The following is a 16,520-nucleotide window of genomic DNA, read 5'->3' as shown; positions in this document are numbered from 1 at the left end:
ATTATTCCTCCACCTGACAGTGGGGACCCATCGGACGGGCCACCGTATTTCGCGAAAAAAATGTTTCCCCCTGACTGCTGGGACCCACCAGCTACATCTTCGCACGCAAGGAAGTGCGTCCGAAAAAACCGATTCGCCCCCCTGACTACTGGGACCCACCAGCTACATCTTCGCACGCAAGGAAGTGCCTGATAGTTGGGACCCACCTGGTCGAAGCGTACGTAGCGTTGTCATTCTGGTCGCGAACGTGTACGTACATACTGGTCGATGTAGAGGCGCACACGTGTCGTAGTAGAGGCGCGCACGTAGCATGTACACGTACGTACATCGGCCAGGGTGCAAGAAAGTAAATACGGCCACGTACGTACATACGGGCGGGGTCTTGAACGCCTACTCGCACGTACGTACGGCCAGGGCTCGTGTACATGGCTGGGTCGGAGCGGAGAGCGTTGTCGTCGTGTTCATGGGGAGCCAACCGGCTGGGTCGGAACGGAATGCGTCGTCGTGTTCATCGGGAGGGCTTGGACGGAACAGCTGATGGAAACGAGGCCTGGCGTACCGCAGAACGGAGGAAACAGCCTTGTGTTCGACCGCCACGTTTGAAACGGGATCCTGTTCATTGGGAGGGGTCTCGCGTACTACAAAACGGAGGAAACAGACCTCCTACGGTCGAAACGGGGGTCCTATTGATCGGGAGGGGTGTGGCGTACCGCAAAACGGAGGAAACAGACTTGTGTTGGAGCGCTACGGTCGAAACGGGGGTCCTGTTCATCGGGAGGGGTGTGGCGTACCGCAAAACGGGACTCCACGGGATACTGTTCATCTCCACCGTCGACCCCCTCCAGCCTCCACGGGCTACTGTTCATCCACCGTCGACCTCCTCCAGACTCCACCTGCAACTGTTCATCCACGGGCTCCTGTTCATCCAGACTCCACCGCGCGCTACTCCACCGGCTACTGTTCAACCAGCCCTCTCCACGAGCTCCTGTTCAACCACCCCTCCACGGGCTATGTTCATCCATCCCTCCACCGTCTACTGTTCATCCAGCCCTCCACGGGGTGGTCCTGTTCATCCTGCCCTCCACGGGGTCCTGTTCATCCAGCCCCAACCTGCTCGATTGATCGGGGTCCTGTTCATCCAGAGGCAACACCACGGGGTCCTGTTCTTCCACCCCCACCGGGAACTGTTCATCCACCCCCCAGCAACGCTCACTGTTCATCCAGAGGCAGCATAGATCGGCTTCAGTTAGCAGTAGTAGTGAAGGAATCGCTCGATCGGGTTCAGTTAACAGCCATCGATCGATCGCTCGGGTTCAGTAACGCGTAGCCTGCAGTGCAATCGCTCGGGTTCAGTTAGAGCCCAACGCCTCGCTCGGGTTCAGTTAGAACCCAACGCCTCGCACCCACGCGCGTGCGTGTACGAGAGAAACGCGCATCGCTCGGCCCCGACCACCCACCGTAACCGGGAACACCCCGATATTTTCCTCGCCCTCGCTTCTACCATGGTTTTTTCCGTCATGGACGGGCCAAAGAATGTCATGCAGCCGCGTCTCCGGCCCGCCCAGGACAAAAAGCCCATTTTCTATCATGATTTTTTGTCATAGAAGTAGGACCCCACCACATCTATGATGATATCGGGTTTTGTCACAATTATCGTCATAGAAGTGTCATAAGTATGACAGAAAAAAAATTCGTTCTACCCAAAATGTCACGGATGTGTCTTTTTTTTGTAGTGTTTAGAGACGGCTGCATTCACGTTAAATAGGGCACCATCTAAATCTGTTGAGACAACACCTTATGAACTGTGGTTTGGCAACAAACCCAAGTTGTCGTTTCTTCAAGTTTGGGGCTGCGATGCTTATGTGAAAAAGCTTCAACCTGATAAGCTCAAACCCAAGTCGGAGAAATGTGTCTTCATAGGATACCCAAAGGAGACTGTTGGGTACACCTTCTATCACAGATCAGAAGGCAAGACATTCGTTGCTAAGAATGGATCCGTTCTAGAGAAGGAGTTTATCTCGAAAGAAGTGAGTGGGAGGAAAGTAGAACTTGATGAGGTAACTGTACCTGCTCCCTTATTGGAAAGTAGTTCGTCACAGAAATCAGTTCCTGTGATCCCTACACCAATTAGTGAGGAAGCTAATGATAATGATCATGTAACTTCAGATCAAGTTACTACTGAACCTCGTAGGTCAACCAGAGTAAGATCCGCACCAGAGTGGTACGGTAATCCTGGTCTAGAGGTCATGTTACTTGACCATGACGAACCTACGAACTATGAGGAAGCGATGATGAGCCCAGATTCCGCGAAATGGCTTGAGGCCATGAAATCTGAGATGGGATCCATGTATGAGAACAAAGTGTGGACTTTGGTGGACTTCCCCGATGATCGGCAAGCCATCGAGAATAAATGGATTTTCAAGAAGAAGACTGACGCTGACTGTCGTGGAAGTGTCACGGCAGATGTCCTCATGGAAGGACTTAGTTGCGGAGCCATTGCGACGAGGTTAGCTTAAAGGGGTTAAACGGGACAAAGGACGCGAGGAGTTTATACTGGTTCGGCCCCTTGCGTTGAAGGTAAAGGCCTAATCCAGTTGAGGTGCTATTGCTAGGGTTTCGATGACCAGGGAGTGAATACGCTTTGCCTGGCTCTCGACTTCTTGTTTCTTGCCCTAAGCCGCTGCCGGGTCGTCCCCTTATATACATGGGTTGACGCCCTGCGGCCTACAGAGTCCCGGCCGGCTCATACAACGTGTCCGGCTCGGTGACTTATCTTACATGCCTTATAATACAAGTTTACATATACATGGCGGTTTATACTTGTGGGCCTTAAGCCACCTTCGGGTTGGGCCCTTTAATAAGCCTGTCTATGAACCGCCATCTCTTATTCTTGGGCTTCATTATGATGAACCGCCATAAGGATGACCCGGCCCCTCCTGGGTGGGTCATATCTGATAGTCGTATCCCCAACATTAGGCCCCAGGTTGATTTGAACTTGTTCATGTCAATCTTCAACACTTAGAAAAATCCTTCTTCATCTTACTGTAAAATATTGTAACCCGCCATGAAGTCATCTCCGGAAACTGTGGTAACCCGCCATGACGTCACCTGTGATTAATGCTTCACAGAAACCAAATCTTAATAAACCTTTTTCTTTACTGTTCCTCTGAAAATCGAGGCATCCGCGCCGTCGCTTAACCATTTTTCCGCCTCCTTGATTCTCGCGCCTCCGTTTGCCCTTCCAGCCCTATAAATAAGGCCACGGACTCTCTTCTCATTCTTCCCCTTTTCCTTCTCACCTTCTTCTTCCTCCTCGCGACGTACCAGCCCGCACGAGCTCCGCCACCGTCGACCTTCGTCCCCTTCATCGACTCTGGCCGCTGCATCACCCTGAACGGACCAGAAACGCCGCAGCGCTCCTCCGCTGTCAGCTAGCACCAGTAAGTCCTCCTCTTTCTTCTTTATAGATTTGTCATTAGGGTTTCAGTGTTCATCGCCGCCCTTCTGTTTTCTTGCTTAGATCCATGGATTAGATCCAAAAAACCACATAAATCTTGCGCGGTAGTAGTTTTAGCACCTGTTTTTTATATTAGAGCATATCCTTATCGCAACAGATCTCCTCTGAGGCACCTCCGCTTTTCTACTGCCGCCTTCGTAGGTTTAGAATTTATTTCCTTTTTTTGAACAGTTGCAGATCCGAATTTATAGCCTTAATCTGTGAAACCTGTTTGTCCGACACTTAGTAGAATTTTGCTCTTTTTGAATACCTGTACATGTCATGGAGACTTACATGTCCGGCTTACAATTATTCACATATCATTAGTTCTCACTTAAGCCGCCATTCTGAATGTATACTGTAACCACTTAACCTGTGATTTCACCAATTGACTTGACCCGGCAAAATTTTCCTTTCCTTTAGCCTTCTTTCTTTCACAATGCCGCCAAAGACTGTCTATACATGCAATTGGGTCCCCTCCATCGTCACTGAGGGCACATTTAAAGATTTTAACAAAGTCAGGTACCTGCCCGCAAAGAGTGTCATGCATTATTGTGCTCCTGACCCGGGCGAAGAAATACCTCATCCGAAGGATGATGAAGTCATCGTTTTTACTGACCACATGAACCGGGTCTTCTCACCGCCCGGCTCTAAATTCTTCCGGGACATTCTAAACTTTTTTCAGCTCCATCCTCAAGACATTGGACCCAATTCTGTGTCAAATATATGCAACTTCCAAGTCTTCTGTGAGGTATACCTTCAAGAGGAGCCCAGTGTTGACCTCTTTAGAGAGTTTTTCTACTTGAACCGCCAGACTGAGTTCACGAACGGCCCTAGCTTGGAGCTCGGTGGAATATGAATTCAACATAGAAGAGATGCCATCTTCCCTTATGCCTGCCTACCAAGTCACCCAAAAGATTGGAACCAGACATGGTTTTATTGCAAAGATACTTCTCCGACTGACGAGAATCCACTGCCGGGTTACCGTGTCGAGCGCCTAGACCCAAAGCACAATCTTCCTGAAAAACTTACCGCTGCTGAACGGAAGAAAATTGCTCCTACCATTGTGAGGTTAAGGCTCTGCTAGGAAATGGGCTAACTGGTGTTGATTTAGTCAGGTGTTGGACTTCTTGGCGGATCATACCCTTGAGCCGCCGCACCAGCTTAATGTGTACTTATACTGGTGATGTAGAGGATTCACTGCACCATAGCTCTGCACCATTAACTGATGAAGCAGTAAATGAAATGGTTAAGTCTCTTCTGAATGAAGACCCGGAAGATTGTGTTAAAGTGGGTCTGGCTCCTTTCTGCAAGCTTAACCCGCCACCGAAAGTGAGCCTCTGAACTTATTTTATTTTTACTTCATTACTGAAATGCTTCATTAATTCAACCTTGATATCTTTTCACAGGCTGGCTCTGATTTTTGGAATAGAGAATATGATCATGAAGCCGCCAAGAAGGCCAGGGCTGCCAAGAAAGCCGCCAGAAAAGCCGCCAAGAAGACCACCAAGAGGAAAAAGAAACCTAGTGCTTCTGACCTGCTTAATCTGGATGAAACCTCTGAGTCGGAGGTAGCCCTGGACTCTCTTGGCTTGTTTTTCAATCATCTTATTGACTCTGACTATTACCAGGATGACACGGGAGCCAGCCAAGCAATTTAAGAAGAGGTAACTATCATTTCCTCCAGCTCAGACTCTTTGCCAAGACAGAAACTTCGACAAGTAACCCGAAAAGTAAGGTTTTCACACCCCTTGGCTTATTTAGATCCTCACTTTCTTTTCAAGCAACAGGAACACGAGAATCATCGTCAGACCCGGACCAGTGGAGGTGAAGAATTGTCCTCCGGCTTACCGAACACCCATGCTCCTCGGAAACATCGAAACGAGGTGCTTTTTAACTTAAACTGTTTTTACCCGCTGGCGGGTCTTATCGGTCTTCCTCCTAACTCCATTGATTCAATTGACCAGGAGCTTACCCGTTCTTCCTCTGGCGACTCATCACAAACTGAGTTGCCGGCTTTTAAGACTGCCCCTGGGTAATGATATTCACTTCTTACTCTACACCTCATTATATTCTGGTAACTATAATGATTTGTTATAATCCGTGCAGTGGACAAGCAAAGCCTAATAAAAAGGCAAAGGTGATCAAACCAACTGCGGCAGGTTCAAGGAGTTGACTACGATGAGACCTTCTCTCCCGTAGCGATGCTTAAGTTTGTCTGAATCATGTTAGCAATTACTGCATTTTATGATTATGAAATTTGGCAAATGGATGCAAAGACTGCATTCCTGAATGGATTTCTAGAAGAAGAGTTGTATATGATGCAACCCGAAGGTTTTATCGATCCAAAGGATGCTAACAAAGTGTGCAAGCTCCAACGATCCATTTATGGACTGGTGCAAGCATCTCGGAGTTGGAATAAACGTTTTGATAGTGTGATCAAAGCATATGGTTTTATACAGACTTTTGGAGAAGCCTTTATTTACAAGAAAGTGAGTGGGAGCTCTGTAGCATTTCTAATATTATATGTGGATGACATATTGTTGATTGGAAATGATATAGAATTTCTGGATAGCATAACAGGATACTTGAACAAGAGTTTTTCAATGAAAGACCTCGGTGAAGCTGCTTATATATTGGGCATCAAGATCTATAGAGATAGATCAAGACGCCTAATTGGACTTTCACAATGCACATACCTTGATAAGGTTTTGAAGAAGTTCAAAATGGATCAAGCAAAGAAAGGGTTCTTGCCTGTGTTACAAGGTGTGAAGTTGAGTCAGACTCAATGCCGAGAGAAAATGAAAGTTGTTCCCTATGCTTCAGCCATAGGCTCTATCATGTATGCAATGCTGTGTACCAGACCTGATGTGTGCCTTGCTATTAGTTTAGCAGGGAGGTACCAAAGTAATCCAGGAGTGGATCACTGGACAGCGGTCAAGAACATCCTGAAATACCTGAAAAGGACTAAGGATATGTTTCTCATTTATGGAGGGGACAAAGAGCTCGTCGTAAATGGTTACGTTGATGCAAGCTTTGACACTGATCCGGATGATTCTAAGTCACAAACCGGATACGTATTTATATTGAACGGTGGAGCTGTCAGTTGGTGCAGTTCTAAGCAAAGCGTCGTGGAGGGATCTACGTGTGAAGCAGAGTACATAGCTGCTTCGGAAGCAACAAATGAAGGAGTCTGGATGAAGGAGTTCATATCCGATCTAGGTGTCATACCTAGTGCATCGGGTCCAATGAAAATCTTTTGTGACAATACTGGTGCAATTGCCTTGGCAAAGGAATCCAGATTTCACAAGAGAACCAAGCACATCAAGAGACGCTTCAATTGCATCTGCGATCAAGTCAAGGAGGGAGACATAGAGATTTGCAAGATACATACAGATCTGAATATTGCTGACCCGTTGACTAAGCCTCTCTCACGAGCAAAACATGATCAGCACCAAGACTCCGTGGGTGTTAGAATCATTACTGTGTAATCTAGATTATTGACTCTAGTGCAAGTGGGAGACTGAAGGAAATAGGCCCTAGAGGCAATAATAAAGTTGTTATTTATATTTCCTTACATCATGATAAATGTTTATTATTCATGCTAGAATTGTATTTACCGGAAACTTAGTACATGTGTGAATACATAGACAAACAGAGTGTCACTAGTATGCCTCTACTTGACTAGCTCGTTAATCAAAGATGGCTAAGTTTCCTAGCGATAGACATGAGTTGTCATTTGATGAACGGGATCACATCATTAGAGAATGATGTGATTGACTTGACCCATTCCGTTAGCTTAGCACTTGATCATTTAGTATGTTGCTATTGCATTCTTCATGACTTATACATGTTCCTATAACTATGAGATTATGCAACTCCCGAATACCAGAGGAACACTTTGTGTGCTATCAAATGTCACAACATAATTGGGTGATTATAAAGATGCTCTACAGGTGTCTCCAATGGTGTTTGTTGAGTTGGCGTAGATCGAGATTAGGGTTTGTCACTCCGGTTGTTGGAGAGGTATCTCTGGGCCCTCTCGGTAATGCACATCACTATAAGCCTTGCAAGCAATGTAACTAATGAGTTAGTTACGGGATGATGCATTACGGAACGAGTAAAGAGACTTGCTGGTAACGAGATTGAACTAGGTATTGAGATACCGACAATCGAATCTCGGGCAAGTAACATACTGATGACAAAGGGAACAACGTATGTTGTTATGCGGTTTGACCGATAAAGATCTTCGTAGAATATGTGGGAGCCAATATGAGCATCCAGGTTCCGCTATTGGTTATTGACCGGAGACGTGTATCGGTCATGTCTACATAGTTCTCGAACCCGTAGGGTCCGCACGCTTAACGTTCGATGAAGATCGGTATTATGAGTTTATGTGTTTTGATGTACCGAAGGTAATTCGGAGTCCCGGATATGATCACGGACAAGACGAGGAGTCTCGAAATGATCGAGACATAAAGATCGATATATTGGATGACTATGTTTGGACATCAGAATGGTTCCGAGTGAGTTCGGGCATTTACCGGAGTACCGGGAGATTACCGGAACCCCCCGTGAAGTATATGGGCCTTATTGGGCCATAGTGGGAGAGACGGGAAAGGAGCCTAGGAGGCCCCCCCCAAGCCCAATTCGAATTGGGTGGGGGGCCACCCCCCTTTCCTTCCTCCTTCCTCCCCCTTCCTTCCTCTCCTAGTCCAACCAGGGAAGGGGGGGAATCCTACTCCCGGTGGGAGTAGGACTCCTCCAGGGCGCGCCATAGAGGGCTGGCCCACCCTCCTCCTCCACTCCTTTATATACGTGGAGGGGGGCACCCCATAGACACACAAGTTGACATTGTTTAGCCGTGTGAGGTGCGCCCCTCCACAGATTTCCACCTCGGTCATATCGTTGTAGTGCTTAGGCGAAGCCCTGCGTCGGTAACTTCATCAACACCGTCACCACGCCGTCGTGCTGACGGAACTCTCCCTCGACCTCAGCTGCATCAAGAGTTCGAGGGACGTCACCGAGCTGAACGTGTGCAGATCGCGGAGGTGCCGTACTTTTGGTACTAGGATCGGTTGAATCGCGAAGACGTTCGACTACATCAACCGCGTCACTTGACACTTCCGCTTACGGTCTACGAGGGTACGTGGACAACACTCTCCCGCTCATTGCTATGCATCGCATAGATCTTGCGTGTGCGTAGGATTTTTTTTTGAAATTACTGCGTTTCCCAACAGCGCCCCCCACATATATATATAGGTGGGAGGGAGAGGGGAGGCTGCCAGGAGGCAACCAAGTAGGCCTAATCCTACTTGGGGTCTCCCCTTGGCCGCGCCCCTGCCATATTTGCCGAAGAGGGAAGGAAAGAGGAGGGAGGAGGTAAGGAAGGGTGAGGCCAAATCCCCCCTTTCCTTTCCCTTACCCTCTTTCCTTCTCCTTCTGGTTCGGCCCATATGGGGGGTGCACCATCCCCTTGTGGCTGGTGCATTTCCCCTCTTGGCCATAAGGCCCATGTCTTTTGCCTGGGGTGCCCGGAACCCCTTCCGGTGACCCGATATGTACCCGGTACCCTCCGGAACACTTCTGGTGTCCGAATACCATCGTCATATATATCAATCTTTACCTCTCGACCATTTCGAGACTCCTCGTCATGTCCGTGATCTCATCCGGGACTCCGAACAACATTCGGCCACCACATCACATAACTCATATAATACTATATCGTCATCGAACATTAAGCGTGCGGACCCTACGGGTTTCAGAACTATGTAGACATGTGATGACCCATAAGTATATGGCATCAATTGTAGTCTTTTCGATAAGTAAGAGTGTCGAACCCAACGAGGAGCAGAAGGAAATGACAAGTGGTTTTCAGCAAGGTAATGTCTGCATGCGCTGAAATTGTAAGTAACAGAGTAGTTTGATAGCAAGATAATTTGTAACGAGTGATACGTCTCCAACGTATCTATAATTTATGAAGTATTCATGCTGTTATTTTATCATTCTTGGGTGTTTTACAATTATTTTATAGCAACTTTATATCATTTTTCGGGACTAACCTATTGACCCAGTGCCCAGTGCCAGTTGCTGTTTTTTGCTTGTTTTTTACATCGCAGGAAAACAATACCAAACGGAGTCCAAATGCAACAAAACTTCACGGAGATTTTTATGGACCAGAAGACCAACAGTGGGCCAAAGAAGCACCTGGGGGGTGCCCCGAGGGGGGCACAACCCACCAAGGTGCGCCTGGTCCCCCAGGCGCGCCCAGGTGGGTTGTGCCCACCTCGGTGGCCTCCCACACCCCTTCTTTGCACCATAAATTCCCAAATATTACGAAACCCTTCGGGGTTAACCTAGATCAGAAGTTCCTCCGCCGCAGGCCTCTGTAGCCACCGAAAACCAATCTAGACCCTTTCCGGCACCCTGCCGGAGGGGGGAATCATCTCCGTTGGCCATCTTCATCATCCCGGCGACCACCACGATGAGGAGGGAGTAGTTCACCCTCGGGGCCGAGGGTTTGTACCAGTAGCTATGTGTTTAATCTCTCTCTCGTGATCTATATCATGGGCTTTGTTAACATAGATGGATCATATGATGTTTCTCCCCTTTATACTCTTGTTGTGATGAATTGAATCTTTACCCTTTGAAGTTTTGTCTTGTCGGATTGAATATTCAGATATGAGAACACATGATGTATGTCTTGCGGTATGAATACTTGAGGTGACAATGGGGTATCATATTTATTCACTTGATGTATGTTATGCCACTCAACTTGCGGATTCCCGAGGTGACATTTGGGGTAATCTATGCATAGGGGTTGATGCACATTTTTATTATCTTTTCTCCGATAGAAACTTTGGGGTCTCTTTGTAGTTCTTTGTGTGGATTGAGTATTATGAATATGAATTTGCTTTGGTGTTATTTTAGTACGAACTCTAGGATAGATCGAACGGAAAGAATAGCTTTGTGTTATTTTAGTACGAACTCTTGAATAGATCAAACGGAAAGAATAGCTTTGAGGTGGTTTCGTACCCTACAAACAATTTCTATCTTTTGTTCTCCGCTAATAGGAACTCGGGAGTGATTCTTTATTGCACTTTGATGGATAATCATATGATCGAACTATGTTAGCATTGTTGAGAGGTTACACTAGCGAAAGTATGGACCCTATGCCTCATTTTCAAGCATTGCAATACCGTTTTTGTGCCCATTTACTATTTGCTACCTTTCTGTTTTTATTTATTCAGATTATAAAAATATATTTCTACCATCAATATTACACTTTTATCACCATCTCTTTGCCGAGATAGCACACCTATACAATTTGTCATTGTATTGGGTGTGTTGGGGACACAAGAGATTTCTTGTATTTGATTGCAGGGTCGTTTGAGATAGACCATCTTCATCCTACACCTCCCACATATTGATAAACCTTAGGTCATCCACTTGGGGGAAAATTGCTACTGTCCTACAAAACTCCGCGCTTGGAGGCCCAACACGAGTCTACAAGAATAAAGTTGCATAGTAGACATCAAGCTCTTTTTTTTCGCCGTTGCCGGGGAGGTGAGTGCTTGAAGGTATATCTTTAGATCTTGCAATCGAATCTTTTAGTTTCTTGTTTATCACTAGTTTGGTCTACAAAAGAAAACTACATAAAAATGGAATTGAGGTTGCATCATATTATTGATCATCTTTATAATATCTTTCTTGAAAATGATGGTTCAGAAAATTGTGCTCAATTGTTTGAACAAGAAGTCAATAAAATGTTTGGCACAAAATATTTGAATGATGAGCATGATTGCAATGTTGTTAGTGTGAATTCTTTGAATATCCAAAATGCTAATGATGATTGCACAAGTCATGACAAAAATGTTTCTTATAAGCATGTCACTTTTTGCGGAGTGAATTGGGAGTGCCTTTGCACACCAAAAAGGGAAGATAGATTTTGTAAGAAGCATAAATATTTAGAAATGAAAAATTTGCAAGAGAGGCTAGATGATTGTGCTGAAAGATGTATTTTTTTTGCCATCCTTGTGAACTTTGCAATGAACGTGGTCATTTAAATCTCCAATGCAAATTATTTCATGATCAAATCGTGTCCGAAAATTGTGATAACTTGATTACCCTTGAGCATCATAAAGAGATTAGTCTTCTTTTGGGGTATGAAGAAATGAAACGTATAACTAAGGGTTTTCCAAATCCTGAGAGATTTCTTGATTTTGATCTAGAAGAAATTTATATGTTCTGTGCGGTAAATTGCATTGAGAATCCTTATATTGCCAACTACCTAAAGACAAGAAAACAAATGGAATATGAAGAGAGTACTAATGAAAGGGAAAATGTTTCCCAATACCCTCCTAGTGTTTATTATGATGAATCAGGTAACAAGGAGGAGCTTCCTATCCAATCAATCTCTTCAACAAGAAGCTTGAAAAAATTAATTAAACCCACACATGATGTGGTGAAGAAGAAGAAAAGAAGAAAGAATAAAGGTAAAAAGGTATCTCTCCCAAATAATGTTGCTCCTATAACCATTGTGCCTCATGAAAGTGAATCAAATATGTCGATGGAGGATGATGATATTGAGTATGATTTTGTGATAGCTACTACTTGTTGTAATGATTATGATTGGGAAGACAATGATATCCATTATAATCTTGAAAATCTGTTTAGCACTTGCTTGGAAGAATATGGTAATAATGTTTGCTATACTATTGGTGCCATTCATGCTATTGATAAGAATGATTGTGATGATATGCAAAACCACAAGCTTGGGGATGCTATGTTTAATGAGTATGATATGTTTGAAGATTTATTTGCTGGAGATAATGCTTGTCCTAATCTTGGGGATGCTTTGCTTAATGAATATGATCCTTTCATTCCTTCTACTTTCGATAAGAAAATTTATTACGATGATAGCATGCCTCCTATTTATGATGATTACATTGATAAAAGTGGGTTTGGAAGAGTGTCAACTCTAGGTAGTAGTGATCCCACTATTTTGGAGGGTGTTGAATCTTATTACAATATTGATGAAAGTGGATTTGGAGAGGTCGTGACTTTATTTAGTTATACATCCACTATTTTGGAAGAGGTTTCAATTGACTATGACTATGAAATTGCTATCTATGATGATTATTATGATGACATCTATGCCATAAAGAGTGATAAATCTTCAATGCTTGTGCATCATGAAAAGAGTGTTGTATGTGATGGTTATATTGTTGAATACATTCATGATGTTTCTGAAGATTATTATGAGGAAGGAACTTATGCCCTTACATATCTCAATAATATAAAGTTCCTTCTCTATGTGTTGATTGTTTTGAAGTTGCACTTGTTTTGCCTTCCCGTGCTAGTTGATTCTTGTTCCCATAAGTTGTTTGCTCACAAAATCCCTATGCATAGGAAGTGGGTTAGACCTAAATGTGCTAGTCATATGCTTCATGATGCTCTCTTTACATTTCAATTCTTATCTTTTATGCGAGCACCATTGAACTCATCATGCCTAGCTAAAAGGCATTAAAGAAAAGTGCTTGTTGGGAGACAACCCAACACTTTCACTTACTGTTTTTGTGTGTTAACATTATTATTCTACTGTATTGATCATGTTTTATTGCTTTTGTTTCAATAAAGTGCCAAGTAAAGCCTTTGGGATCATGTTGGGTGATAGTTGATTTGATCTTGCTGAAAAACAGAAACTTTTGCGCTCATGAAAATAAGTTTCATTTTTAACAGAAGAGTGATTTTGAGTTGATTATTTTTGCATAAGTTTAATATACAAATTTCTCACGTGTTCCTAATTTTTTCATAATTTTTGGAGTAGCAGAAGTATGGTAGTTATCCAGATCATTACAGACTGTTCTGTTTCTGACAGATTCTGTTTTCAATGCATAGTTTGCTTGTTTTCTAGTTTCCATGGCTTATATTGCCTAATATAAATTGTGGAAATGATATACTACAGTAGGAATTATGTGTAAACAATTATGAATCTTGTCTTTGACAGTACCAAAGTGAAATGGTTTGCTCTTTATCATACTAACCTATCTCACAAAGTTCCGTTAAGCTTTGTGTGATTGAAGTTTTCAAGTTTTGGGTGAGACATCGATGTGAGGAGAATAAGGAGTGACAAGACCCTAAGCTTGGGGATTACCAAGGCACCCCAAGTTAATATCCAAGGAATATCCAAGCAACTAAGCTTGGGGATGCCCCGGAAGGCATCCCCTCTTTCGTCTCCAACATTATCGGTAACCTCACTCGGAGCTATGTTTTCATTCGTCACATGATATGAGTTTTGCTTGGAGTGTCAATTTATTTTGTTAGGATTTGCTTGCTGTTATTTATAATAATGTTTTGCATCTTTTATTTCAATAAAAATGTCAAGTATGGCCTTTGCCATGCTTATTTTGCAAGTCTACATGTTGTTGTTTCAAAACAAAAAGTTTATCGATGTTGCAAAAATTCCCGAGGAAAGTCAGAATGTGATAAAATATTGAAACATTTTGCATAATAAGCTCTGATAAATTTTCTACAGTGTGGTATAATTTCATAATGTTTGGAGTTGAATAAGTATTGATACTCTTGCATTCTTTACAGACTGTACTGTTTTGGCAGATTGCTGTTATGTTTGCATTGTTTGCATATGCTTGCTTGTTTAATGAATCTATTTGAGGATAGGAGTATTAAATATGCAGAGGCATTTAGTATGCAATGTTGAATAATAATTTTAGTGATTTTATACAGTAGAGAATGATAAAGTTTTTGCATTGGTTTATACTAACTTATCTCACGAGTTCTTGTTGAGTTTTGTGTGGATGAAGCTTTTAAGATTTAGGGAAACCGTGATATAAAAGGAATTAAGGAGACACAAAATCTCAAGCTTGGGGATGCCCAAGGCACCCCAAAATAATATTTCAAGAAGTCTCAAGCATCTAAGCTTGGGGATGCCCCGGTAGGCATCCCACCTTTCTTCTTCAACAATTATCGGTTAGTATCGGTTGAGCCTAAGTTTTTGCTTCTTCACATGAGTTGTGCTATTCTTAGAATGTCATTTTATTTTTGTTTTACTTGATGTTTTAATAAAATAATTAGATCTAAAAGTTTTTAAATAAAATAGAGTCCTCAAATAGTTGCCAAGGAGGCTAAGTAAGCGGCATCACATCCCGTCAACGAAGCTCTTTTCTTTGGAATTGCTCTTGTGCTTCACTTATATCCTGTGAGTAAATTGTTGAATAAATTGAATGTCATGAAGTTGAAATCATATCATGCCTAGTGGTAGCTTCACATTGGGTTTAGAAAGTGAAATCTTTTGAGGCTTGCCAATCACAATTTTGGTAATACAAGCAATTCACGAATAATTAGTATAAGGAAGAGAACTTTCACATGCAAACACACTATCTTGGAAATATTTTGTGATTGTGAGCCCCCATCAAAATATTATATGCCAAAATTGTTGACGTTGGACAAGGAAGACAACGTAATGATTTATGTTTGTTCATATTCACATAGAAGTTATATTGTCATAGATCCTTCAACATGTGGTGCTTGCCCCCCATCTTTGCTAGCCAAAAATTCCGCACCAAGTAGAGATACTACTTGTGCATCCAAAAAACCTTAAACCCATATCTTATTTTCAAGAGTCCACCATACCTAGCTAACGATTGAGCAAGATCCTTCAAGTAAGTTGTCATCGGTGCAATAAGGCAATAAAAATTGCTTCTAAAAGTGTTAGATCATTTAGTGTAAAAGAAAATTGAGAGTTGTACGAACATGTTATGGCAAAGCAATAAAAGCGACGGACTACATAAAAAAAGGTTGCTATCATAAGGGGCAATATAACGTGACGTTCTTTTGCACTAAGGGGTTGAGCATACAAACAAATAAGCGCATGGCAACCTCTGCTTCCCTCTGCCAAGGGCCTATCTTTTAATTTTCAGTATTTATTTTTATGCAAAGAGTCAAAGTTATTCTCTCTGTTCCTTTTTAGTTTTCTCTTTTGGCAAGCATCATGTGGTGAGGAAAGATCTAGGCACATATGTCCAGTTGAATATGGGTAGCATGAGTTATTATTGTTGACATCACCCTTGAGGTGAATACGTTGGGAGGCAAAACAATAAGCCCCTATCTTTCTATGTGTCCGGTTGAAACGTTTTGCTCATGTGTATGCGGTGAGTGTTAGCAATCATAGAAGACTATATGATGGTTGAGTATGTGGAGCTCTTACTTAAACTCTGTTGAATAAGTTGAATTGCAATTGCTTGGTGACTAAGAACATAGGTTGTTGAGTTTCAAGAGAGTTCATTGTTTGAAACTAAACATGTGAATTGGTTTCCACTATAACATGAGAATTTTTATAAGAAAGAATTGCTGTTATGATGCTAGGAAAAGTGATTGAAATTGTCATTGATCAAACTTGTGCACTTTGCTAGCATTCACACTTCATAAATTATTTATTTTATCATTTACCTACTCGAGGACGAGTAGGAATTAAGCTTGGGGATGCTGATAGGTCTCCAACGTATCTATAATTTATGAAGTATTCATGCTGTTATTTTATCATTCTTGGGTGTTTTACAATCATTTTATAGCAACTTTATATCATTTTTGGGACTAACCTATTGACCCAGTGCCCAGTGCCAGTTGCTGTTTTTTGCTTGTTTTTTACATCGCAGGAAATCAATACCAAACGGAGTCCAAATGCAACGAAACTTCACGGAGATTTTCTATGGACTAGAAGACCAACAGTAGGCCAAAGAAGCACCTGGGGGGTGCCCCGAGGGGGAGCACAACCCACCAGGGCATGGCTGGGCCCCCAGGCGCGCCCAGGTGGGTTGTGACCACCTCGGTGGCCTCCCGCACCCCTTCTTTGCACCATAAATTCCCAAATATTCCGAAACCTTCGGGGTTAACCTAGATCAGAAGTTCCGCCGCCGCAGGCCTCTGTAGCCACCGAAAACCAATCTAGACCATTTTCGGCACCCTGCCGGAGGGGGGAATCATCTCCGGTGGCCATCTTCGTCAT

Source organism: Aegilops tauschii, chromosome 6 (assembly GCF_002575655.3).
Source record: "Aegilops tauschii subsp. strangulata cultivar AL8/78 chromosome 6, Aet v6.0, whole genome shotgun sequence".
Lineage (NCBI taxonomy): Eukaryota > Viridiplantae > Streptophyta > Magnoliopsida > Poales > Poaceae > Aegilops > Aegilops tauschii.
Note: the sequence above shows the minus strand (reverse complement) of the source record.